The following is a 12,076-nucleotide window of genomic DNA, read 5'->3' as shown; positions in this document are numbered from 1 at the left end:
TTGATAATTCTTTTATTTCCATTTTTTTTGTAGTTGTCTCCACTTTACAGCGTTAATTGTTTTGTATCTGTACATTTAATTGTTTTTGTATTGCTATTTTTTACTTTTTATGTATAACGTTGAATGTAAAAAGCAGGGCCTTATTGGAAATCAGCTTTTGCTGAATAAGCAACCCTGGATAAAAATGCGAATAAATAAAAAATGTCGGGCATTCGGGCCCTCCATACACTCGCTCAGCGCCCGCAACACAATTTCATAATCTAAGATACCTCCCTCCGACCATCCTATTGATATTATGTGCTATCGCCTCATAAGAATAGGAGGATGCTGTTAGCATTGAATGTTATAAGGGGATCCGTAGATACAAATTGGCACCCGTGATCAAATCTCCGTATATTTAACTCGGTTAGCGTAAAGCTAACTTCTCCCGAGGACCTGAAGTATCATAACCAATAGTGAAATGAAAAATATAATAATATACAATAAACAATAAGAACATTAATATAAGAAAATGAATAATGACTGGGAGTCATTTTCCAAGAACAAGAGCCATTTCTGAAATCACGTAAAGGTTGCCACATATTCCAAACTAGTATAAGCGCATGAAAAGAAGAACGATAGCCGCCCGTTTTTTCCCTTCAGATCTCAGTACGAGAAACATGTATTTTATTTGTATAATAGAACAACTTTCGTTAATATTTTCCTACCCTAGCTATATGTCGATTTTACAAAACCTTCATGAAAACAGACTTTTTGAAAATGGATTTTGAAGCTCAGTCAACAATTTAAGAAATGCTTAGGCCTACCGTTAAATACTGGCGTCAAAAAAATACATTTCGTATTTATTCCAATAAAGATCCACAACAGATAACAATGCTAAGTAGAGCTTACTTAAAGAGAAATAGAAGCTGCATTTACAGCATGGTCATTTTAAGTATCCACTATACAAAGAGATCGAGTTCACCGAAACATCCCTTTTCCTTATCACCTGAGGAAAACCGTCTTTTATAAATTATAGTAGGCCTACCATACAGTACTTTACATTTGATACAAAAGTTTCTTCTATACAACAGTTTCCCAAAATTTGTATGTGTCGCAATAGTTTTAAGTTTTAACCAAGGGCAGTACCATTCATAATTTGCATATTACACCAAAATTTACAATCGGCGTCCAGATGGCGGGAAAATGTAACATAATGTTCAATCTGTTGGGTCGTTCCCATGGTGCGATGAACTTGGGCAAGTTGCCAAGTTCGAATGTCGATGACCTACTTATGTTCCGTGACCAATGTCAATGGGAATTATGTGTGTAAAAACTCGTGTTTTTCCACGTGTAATATATATAGAAGTTTTACGTAAGGGGAGCGAATTTCGGGGCGGCTCGTTGATTGTGAGGAAGCACTTATCTAATCATCAATTTTTGTGAAAAATATCTTACGTTTTTTTTTCTCCAGAAATGATGTTTTTGACTAGTAATTGGAAACTCAATGTATCAAGAAGTACTGAGTCTAGACCTTATCATTGCATTTTGGGGGAAGACAGATCTTCAAGTGCAAAATATTGTTTTTTCATTCAAGGTTATCGTGGTTTTCTTGCGAGGTGTATACGGCGTAACTTTCGATGTAGGCTTAGAATTAGGATCGGCCGATGCCTACCTAGTTTGCATGAATTTTTACCTAAATTCAATTTAATTTAACGGGAATCACTAAGCATGTCGGAAAGACAGGACTCGACTTACTACTAATACTACTTTAAGTTTAAAAGTTCACAATGAAAAGTTTTTAACTATCAACATTCAACAAGTCCCCACCTGTTTGGAACTTCAGACAACAATAATGTAACTTAGGGGCTACATAAATACGGGATTATAAACTACATATATAAGAATAGTACAGATTTATTTATATCGTTAATCGGCTGTTGTTTACTCCAGAAAATATACTTTCAATACGTACAATATCAATCTTCGTACAAAAGTTCTTAAAAATAAAAAAAAGTAGCGAAAGATAACTAGAAATGACATCGTGGAACCCCCCCCCCCCGCATTAATAAACGAATCCATTTCATTACAGCATCAACTCTCAAGTGTACCGAACAGCAGTGTGTAACAGTACCGTACCCTATGCCATAATAATATACAGTCCCGTGCGAAGATGGATTTAATTTGATATGCTCCCTTCGGTTTTGGATCAAAAATTATTAAATCGTTTAATTATTATCACAAAATGTGGTGAAATGCATAAGGGTGAGATTTTGTACATGGGAACCTTCACAATCATCGTTTGAAGGAAGAATAAATAACGAAAATTTCTGAATAACTTTGAGGTCTCGTAACATGCTGAGTTCACTAACGTTCGATATTTGGTGTAGGCTATAGGTCCAAATTACTACGTGAAAAGTTGATTCGTTAATATGTTTAGGCCAGTGCGTAAATTGATAAGATATTATTCAAACTAAGAACACAGGAACCAGAAATAAACGTGTTTTCTTTTCTCTAATTTAAATAGTAACACGTAGATATTTTTATTATGTCCTGGATTCCCGGGAATGATACCGAAACGAATGTAATAACCAGTTGTTTTCCCAATACCGGTAGTAGTTACACATTGCACTGTGATCGGGGTTAGTCAAAGCCGGGATCGGGATGCCGGTATTCACTTGACTACCGGGATCCCGCACCGTGAACCCTAGTAATGAAATAGCCTATCTTCCCTCAAAATTGGTACATTGTACTTAATGCAACTCTTCTCATGCATGTAACAAAGGCTTGTATGTATCCTTGTGTATGTATAGGCCCCTACTAAACCACCTCAGGAGTTTCGCAGAAAAAGAAAAAGGATTTCCAAAAAAAAAATTTCCAAAGATAAAAAAGATGACGATTGTCCGTACCAAGTAACCATGTGTTTATGAATAGCGAATGGCCTAACCTACTAGATGTGTTAATGGCCCGAAAAGCGCCAAGAATAGTTACCCAAACTTTCCATCTCAAAAAGTATCTCAAACAAATCATCCATCTTCAATCTTTACCAAAATGTTAATTTTAATACCTAATTCTTACACTCCAACGTTATTTTGTACTTATGTTCAATATAATTCCGTTTATGAACAAATAAAAAATATGCAGAACTTAGTGTTTAACATCCTTGTTCGTCACTATTATTAACTCCATTCAAGCTCAATTAGAAATTTAAGCTTAGGCCAATCAAACTAAGTAAATAGTGACAACGTAACTAGTGTAGGATTACTGTTTAACGTTTCCAGATTGATATAAAGGAATGATAAGAACTAAAAACAACTCCAATGATGTTTCTAATAATAAAAAATTGCATTTACTTGTGCAGCATTAATTTGAACAAAAATATAGACCGTATTCAGAGGCCGGTTTCTCAATGTTACAACATAGCATTAGGCCTAATGCGACAGCTATGGATTCGGGGCACATGAAAATCTCAGGTTTGGATGTAGTAACGTTTGGGAAATTTCCAAGCGTCGGTTATGAAAATTAGCGGTCGTCTGGTGTTATGTATTAAAGGCAAGCCAGACGCGGAAAAATCAGGAACCGGTGAATAAAAATCACGAAAATCCGAACCGGCAGCTAAAGGGAACTAAGACACGGAATACACTTCATACGATCATATGTCGCGAGTACTGTATGTACGCCTGTAGCTATAGCTGTGCATGCCTGTGAACAACGTTGATCTGTTGATCACTTGCATATAGCTGACACACTAGCTAATGCCGCGAGCAAACCGCATGTTCGTTGGTCCGTGTGATAGGGTTAAGATAAGTGGTGTAAGCAGAGCTGAACCTCGAGATAAGCCCAACCCGAGCTCCCCCGCTTGAGGTCGGGTTGGAAATGCAACTTCGCTGTAAGGGGACTGTTTCCCTAATGGAGGTTGTTTGCTCCCTTGTCTCACCCCATTCTTTCCCATCCTCCTCCTTTCTCCCCCCCCCCTCCCCCATCCCAATTTTTCATTCACACCCACTCCTTTCCAACACCTTTGCTTAGCAACATTTAGGTCTTGATCTAAGTTGGGTTTTATGCATATATCTTATCAGTATCTTGTACATGGGTAAATTGCACATAGACTGTATGTACCATAAAGTTGTGGCAGTTCTTTGTAATGACTATATTGCTAGGAGACTCCTCCATAATATTCATGTTTTTTTTCCCTTGCAACCATGACGACAGGATAGTTAATGTTTGTATGGTTTGTTTAAGTGCTCTGTTTTTAATATGTCTCTAGCTAGTTTTTTTATCGGACCTTACTGTGAAGTGAAACAAAACTGAAAACTGACAAACTCAAGGTTCTGTTAGTAATACACATACATGATTACTACTACATATACAGCATACACACTGAGTGTATATATAGTATGTATTGTATTGTAATGTAATCCCATTCAGTAGGTCTAATATAGTGTGCTACCGTGTAGTATATATGGCACAGGCTTTTTCAGCACATACAGTGCAACAGTGTGGTGTAGTACTGCAAAGGATAGTGTTATCAGTATGGCTTGTAGTGTGTGATTATTATACATCATAGATTGGATTAGTCTTATGTGCAGATCGGCCAGACCAAATAATAGGGGAAAATGTTTTTTTTTTGGGGGGGGGCGGTAGATAAAAAGAGCGGATGGTTGGGGGAGGGCAGGAATGCCTGCCCAAACTGGATTTTGTAAATGGGAGCGTGTCATGTTGCAAACAGGGTAAAGTTGTGTTCACTGTGAAGGGTACTGAAAGGGTTTTTATTGTCATATGTTACTAATTTTTTGTTTTGCAGATATACATTTTCATTTCTATAGTTTATATTCTATCAATTCACAAAACTTTATGATAGCAATATTCTTTTTAGTGTGCTTCACTCCAGGTAAATGTTTTCTACTGATTCGTCTTGAACCGTCTATTACATGTAAAGCATAATTTGTATCTTCATAATTCTAAAGATAGCCAGTTTTTATTATATATTTACTTTTGATAAATTTATTTATGTTTTTTATTTTGTTATTTTTGGAGGTTGAATTTTCCCCGCCAACTCTAATCACCTTGTTTCATGTTCTAACCTTGAAAAATAATAATAAAAGACAGGAACATTTGAATTTTTTTAGTTCTCCATTATTTTATTAAATTGCATGTTTGTGTATTAAAGGGTTATTCAGGTGTGTAGGCAGTGTAATATTATTATTTTATGGGATTAACAAACTAATAGTGGAGTGTTAGCTTAGTGGTTAACGCCGGTGCCTTTCAATCATAAGGGGTCCCCGGTTCGAGTCACTCCAAGATTAATGTATGTCCTCCAGTTACAGAACAGAGTTGTTGACAATTCATAATCGTGGACGTTAAATATGAATGTAAGAGAATGACTTTGGTCAGCTTGCAGCTTTGATAAGCCAATGAGGCTTCTTCGCGAGTTCCTGCTTGCAGGAGGATCTTAAATACACACATAGTGAAAAATAAATTCCTCATGTGTCCTATCTCAATATTTTATTCCTAACTCAAGATACGGTTGATTGAATGTATAACCTATTGTTGACAGGCTAAACCCTCATTTATTCTAGGAATCCAATCACAGTACTTAAGCGGTCTGTGATGTCATCTGAGTTAATTTTTTCTCAGAAGCTTTACATTCCTATTTTAATCTTCCTGTTGATCTGAGCTTAAAGGTATGCTGTATAGACCCCAACGCTATCATGGAAAAGTTTCTTGAGATTATTTAATCGACCTGCCTTGGTCGTAAAATGACCAATTTCTACCAATTAGTCTGCTACGCCTGCCACATATTTTTTCTTGTATGAGGGTCTCTGTGCGAACGCTGTATGATTAACTAAACTGTTAACATGAACATATTTCCACACAGTGTGTACACAAAGAGCCTAATGGTGTTAAGAAGCTATGCAGGCTAATTGTACAGCCTGAGGTCGATTTACGACCGTGGCAGGTCGATTACGTAATAACAAAACTTTCCTAGCTATACCATGGCTATAATTGGAGCCAATAAAACAGATCTTTAATAGGATGCATTTGGAATGGTTTGTATAAGCTGTCAATGTTTCATCTATGCTCAAAATGTCCTTAAAATGCAACTTGTTTTTGTTGTAGAAATATAATTTTTCTTGATGCATAAGCAAGTTAAAATATCATAAAGAGAAACAAAGACATTTTCTGCTGAATTACCATGGTGACTACTGTTGCCAGATGCATTAACAACAACAAAAAACCCTCCAAATTAAAAAAAATAATATATATATATATCCTCGACATACAAAATGCTATATGGATGTAGCTTTGAAAGATTTTGAAAGATACCCAGAAAATTTCTAGCAATCAACTTCATCCAACAGACTATTTCTTTAAAAGACAAAAGAAATTGACAATACCAACATTGTTAATGGAATGGAGTGAAACAATTGTGGAAATATTAACTGTCAATTATTTCTACGAGGATATGCCACGCCTACACTGTTATTCCCCCCCCCCCCCCCCCCGCTTTACTTGGTTTTTGTTTCAAGCGCACAATCTTCATACAGCAGAACCCCTTTAATTGACTGCTACACGTTAACCAAGGAGTTGTTATGTGACTCGGATAGATTTGAATACACAGTGAGCCGCCATTGTTAAAGCTGAGGCGTGATTATAGTAACAATTACCATGACAGTACGTGTGAATTTAACCAAACAGAAAATAGAGATATAGGTCACTGAAGCGGTAAGCCTATTAAGGGCTGACGTAAATGAAAATCAAACACAGGCCCTGGAATCCTAATCCGTGTTGGCTTTATAAATCTACTACTGATAACTAGCTATAGTCACGTTGTCCATATACGAGCCTAAAGGACGAATTATTTACGTTTTACATTTCTTAGTACAAAAACCAACAACAAACTTTACAAGAACACATAATTAAACAAGCGTAGTTTTAGTCAATGATAGTCCACAGGTCAAAGTCTTTTGGTAAATTTAGAGTAATCTGTTTATTTATTTACTCTTGCATAAGTGTAATCTTTTTTCTGGAAGTTTTTGAACTCGTATATCACTAATTGTAGGACCCATTGAACTGATAATAAAGTTGAACATTTTGTTATTGTTTATTGTTTTATCAATGTACTACGTGGCCTTCAATTACCCAGGAAGTTGGAACAGACAGCTCCCCACACAATAACCACGTTTTATTCTTTTAAATTATCATATTCTTTCTCTGTTCAAAACACGTCACTTTCGAACACTACCACGAGCAACTTACTACTAAACAACACAACCCCTTTAAAAGTAACTTCGTGTGTCCGTATCGCGTGACTTTACAAGGTGTTACGTATTACAGGCGTCCAGCTCTTCCATTAACTTAGCACACCCCCTACCCAACAATAAGTATGCTACCAGTAATATATTACAGGACATCGTAAAGTGGTGTCACGAGAAGGACACCATCTCATTTGCATAAACACTATATCGATTTTCAAGGTAAGGGAATGATGGCGCGAAAGCTCGATCTACCTACCAATACCACCAAATCATGTATGTAACCCGTACGGCATGACCCCCGGAAACGTTGATTGTACAGATTAACCTATGCTATAATCGGCGGGTGAGAAAGATTTTGATTGCCAGCGCTAGTGTGGGCATTGACAAATTGCCACTATACTATATGTACATAATGGTAAGCAGTGCGGGTCAGACATAACGTCTATGGTTGGGGGGGTCAAAACGACATGAGTAAAGAAATCCCTTTAAGCGCTTTAACAATTGCTTTTACCACGTTAAGGTTACAGCCAATCAAACCTCCAAAAAGTGAAAATAAACTTTCTTACACGTCAACAAATGTTTTTAAAGGAAACCTTATTTACGCGTTCAAATTCGTCGTATGCTTTAGCAGTGCTATAAATAAAACAGACCTAACGTCTTAGTACATAGTGTGCACATGTTTTTACGTGTTTCGCATGCCAGTGTCAGACTCAGTGTACCACGCCCTTCGTTAAAACATTTGAAGTAGGTGCAGACCTAACCGCGAGGGAATTTGTAGTACGGGCGTCGTATTTATTTATTTATATTTATTTAACATTAAAGGGTATACTCGGCGGTTAGCGTAAAGCTAATCTCCCCCGAGGACCTGAAATAAAATAACTAATAGTGAAATGAAAAAAATATAATCATATAAAATAATAATAATAAAAAAAATAAGACGACAATGAAAATAAAAATAAGAATTGACATGGCATAAAATACAACATGGAACAATCAATGAAAAGAAATTAAGAGCATAATAAATTAGTTTAAGTCCTGGATAGAACGTGTACAAGTATTTAAAGACTTGGCATTCTTACACTCCTTTGATAATTCGTTCCATTCCTTAGCAGCAACATATGAAAATGTTTTCTGGTGATACTGAGTATAACCAGTATCACCAGAAAACATCACCAGAAAACACCAGTATCACCAGAAAACATTAAAATAAATTGTTTCGTGTGGTGGACCTTAGAGAGTGGTTATGTATATTCAGTGGCGTAGGAAGGTACTTTTGAGTGGGGGGCTGAAGACTGATGGCCGGCCTAGGGGAGGGGTCTAAGGGGAGGGGGTGTCCCCCTCCCCTTTGGAATTTTTTTGCATTTCCAGGTGGCCTCAGATGCAATTTGGTGCAATATAGCACACTTCAACCCACCCACTCCATTTTGTATATAATTTTGCATTTTCACCTGGCCTTAGATGCAATTTGGTGCTCCAAATGAGATTTTTTTCTCATTTGGAAATGAAAAAGGGGTTTTCTGACTTGCGAAGTGGGGGGGCGGAATGATACTTCCGCCCCTCCACATTTTTCACCGGGGGGCTGGCGCCCCCCAGCCCCCCCGGTTCCTACGCCCTTGTGTATATTACCGTACTTGTGTAGCGGAACATTTTCACAACATACTGTGGAGCCAGACCATTTAAAGACCTATACACCATTGTCAATCGTTTACATTTTAAACGTTTTTCGAGTGAGGACCAGTTTAAAGTGTTAAAAAGGTCTTCAGATCTATCATCAAATGTTGCATTGAGAATAATTCTTGCTGCAGCTTTCTGTAAACGACTAAGTCTGAGAACATTTCTGGCATTACTATTTCCCCATACTAAACTACAGTACTCAATCATCGGTAAAATATATCCATTATAAAATAGAATACAAGTATTGGTATCAATGAATGGTTTTATGCGTCTAAGAAGAGCCAATCTACTGGAAACAAGCTTGCAAACAAAATCGACTTGTTCATTCCAAGATAATACATTGTCGATTTTTACGCCCAAATTCTTTTCACAGCATACACTTTCAATTATAGAATCTTCGACGGCAATATTTAATTTGTTATTTTGAATGGATTTCAACCTTTGTCTTGAACCAATCAACCTGCTTTTAGTTTGATTACTATTTATAACCATTTCATTTTTCTTGCACCATTTGCAAACATTAACTATATACTCATTTGGTATTTAAATCATCCATAGACTTGCCCTTCATATGAACTGTTGTATCGTCTGCATACATGTCCGCATTGCAATAATTAATACTTTGACCCATGTCATTACTAAACAAAACAAAGAGCAACGGGCCCAGAATTGACCCCTGTGGCACCCCACATGTTACTGGCAGTAAGGGGGAAAATACACCATTTACACATGTAGATTGTTGTCTATTACATAAATACGACTTAAACCATGCAACAGACTGCTTTCGGAAAGACCATATATAGATAACTTATTTATTAGAATAGAATGGTTTACTAGGTCAAATGCTTTTCTCAGGTCTAGAAATACAGATCCTATAAGATATCCGCTATCAATAGATTTATTCCAGTCGTCGATTATCTTTAGTAATGCAGTTTCACAAGAGTGCCCATTTCTAAAACCTGACTGGGACGATCGTATTAGACCAAATACATTTAAAAACTTGGATAAAGCACCATGAAAGTGTTTTTCTAATATCTTAGATAATACAGGCAAGATTGAAATGGGTCGATAATTGGATACTTCTAGATTTGAATCACTCTTGTAAATGGGAACAACTTTGGCTTTCTTCCACTTAGTAGGAAAGACGGAGTTTCTGATGCTACTATTCAGTACATCGGTGATACTGTTTGTTATTTCACTAGAAGATAACTTCAGAAGATAGGAGCTAATCCCGTCCAGACCGGTGGCTTTAGTATAGCATCCATTGAAATAAGCGCTTTGTAGACAAATTCATCAGTCACCTCTGGAATTTGGAATGCAACACCATTGCGTAATTTGGAAGAAACAAACTCTTTAACACTTGCTAAATAATCACTATCCGCATTGTTGTTAATACCAATAAGATACTTAGACGATACAGACGTAAAGAATTCGTTAAATGACATAGCGATATCGATTGGATATGTTTCTAGGTTACCATTGTTGATTATCGTGCTTATTTTCTGCTGACTTTTCATATTAGTATCATTGGACTGAACATTTCTAAGGATTTGCCAAATAGCTTTGGGATCGCCTTTGCCCTTAACAATAGAATCTCTGAAATAACTTTGTTTAGCCGATCGAATTAAACTTACAACTTTGTTTCTCCAGAATCGATATGTCTCTGGATCTTTTAATTTTGACGAAGTCCTCATTTTAATGGCATGACTTATCTCAGCATTGAACCACTTGGGCTGATTTTTTATTTTGACCCTTTTTTTCTTTTTGGGGAGCATGCTTATTAACGATATTAAGAAAAATATTTTCCCAATTTTCTAACGAACGATTTGCATCTGCTACCTGCAACACAGATTGCCAAGAACAATACCTTAGGTCTTGCTTGAACGCATTTACATCCAATTTATTTGTCGCACGATATTTCATGGTTTCGTGACCCGTCTTTTTTGATGATGGTTGGTGTGAGGCAGCGTGTTTCCAAGTGAAATATATCGGGTAATGGTCACTCAACTTAATTTTTGGAACTTCAGTATTGACAATTGGTCAGGGGTATTCACAGGACAGGGTTCATGTGTAGCGGCATGCACCCTCATCTTGGCCAAGAATCTAATAAATGGGTGTGGTGTTAAAGCATGACCGTTCCTTGTGTCCATGACGACCACATGCTCTACACTTAATGGGTCGGTCAAATCGACATCTTTCTTAGTTGTGGTTACTTTCCCCACAGTTGTATAACAACCCCTTTCGTATCTGTTATACGGTCTTCTGGAGAACTGATGGTTGGTCCTCTTGTAATTAACTGGTGTGGGTAATCTTTGATATTTAGTCTGTTCTTTTCGTTGGAGTGGTGAGGGTTGTAGGGCTGAGGCTGATGATGCGAAAAATCCCTATGTTGGCGACTAGATCTGGTTATTGTAGCTGACGGGATGTCTTCTATAGGTATGGCATGTTCCATTATGAGTTTTAGCCCTCATTTGATGATCGAGACGAACCTAGTTCCGGAGACAAACTGGTCCTATTGACGTGAATTTATATTTGAGTTTTATCACTGCCTAGCTGGCTAAGGTGTAGTTTATCATCACAGAATCGGGATGTGTCGACTTCGCCATCACCGTATGAAAACGATGGTATGTTTTCAATGAAGTTACAGTCACATTTCATGGCTAGTTCCTTTAGACTGTTGTTGAATTCCTTGATAGATTCGGAGTGTGGATCCGTCCTTGGGCAGGGACCTAAGATGGTTACTTTTGTCGAGGATGTATTCTTCGTCTGTATTGAAGTTACAAGACCTTTATAATCGCTTATAATTACTTGTACTGGGGTGTTATTTGCAAATATCATTAGTTCCAACATGTAAAATGACGTGATTGGTGTCAAGGCTTCACGTTCTTCGATATTCAGCTTTGGGGCACTGATCGTCGCTCCTCTCAAAGACAACACATTGACATTGCTTTCAAAGTCATCTCTTGAAAAATCACGCCAGATCGAGTCCCCAGCTATGAGAACTTTGGTTGTGGGTGGGCATCGTATACAAAGGATTTCGTTTAGTCGTTTTTCCTTACAAATAAAAAGACCCACGTCCAACAAGAAATCTTCATCTAACTTTAAAGATTGTTCCTCCAATAGTTTGAACAAATTATAAAAGCGGCCGGCTTCAGCGCGATGGT

This window comes from Apostichopus japonicus, chromosome 7, assembly GCF_037975245.1.
Source record: "Apostichopus japonicus isolate 1M-3 chromosome 7, ASM3797524v1, whole genome shotgun sequence".
In the NCBI taxonomy this organism is placed as follows: domain Eukaryota; kingdom Metazoa; phylum Echinodermata; class Holothuroidea; order Aspidochirotida; family Stichopodidae; genus Apostichopus; species Apostichopus japonicus.
Note: the sequence above shows the minus strand (reverse complement) of the source record.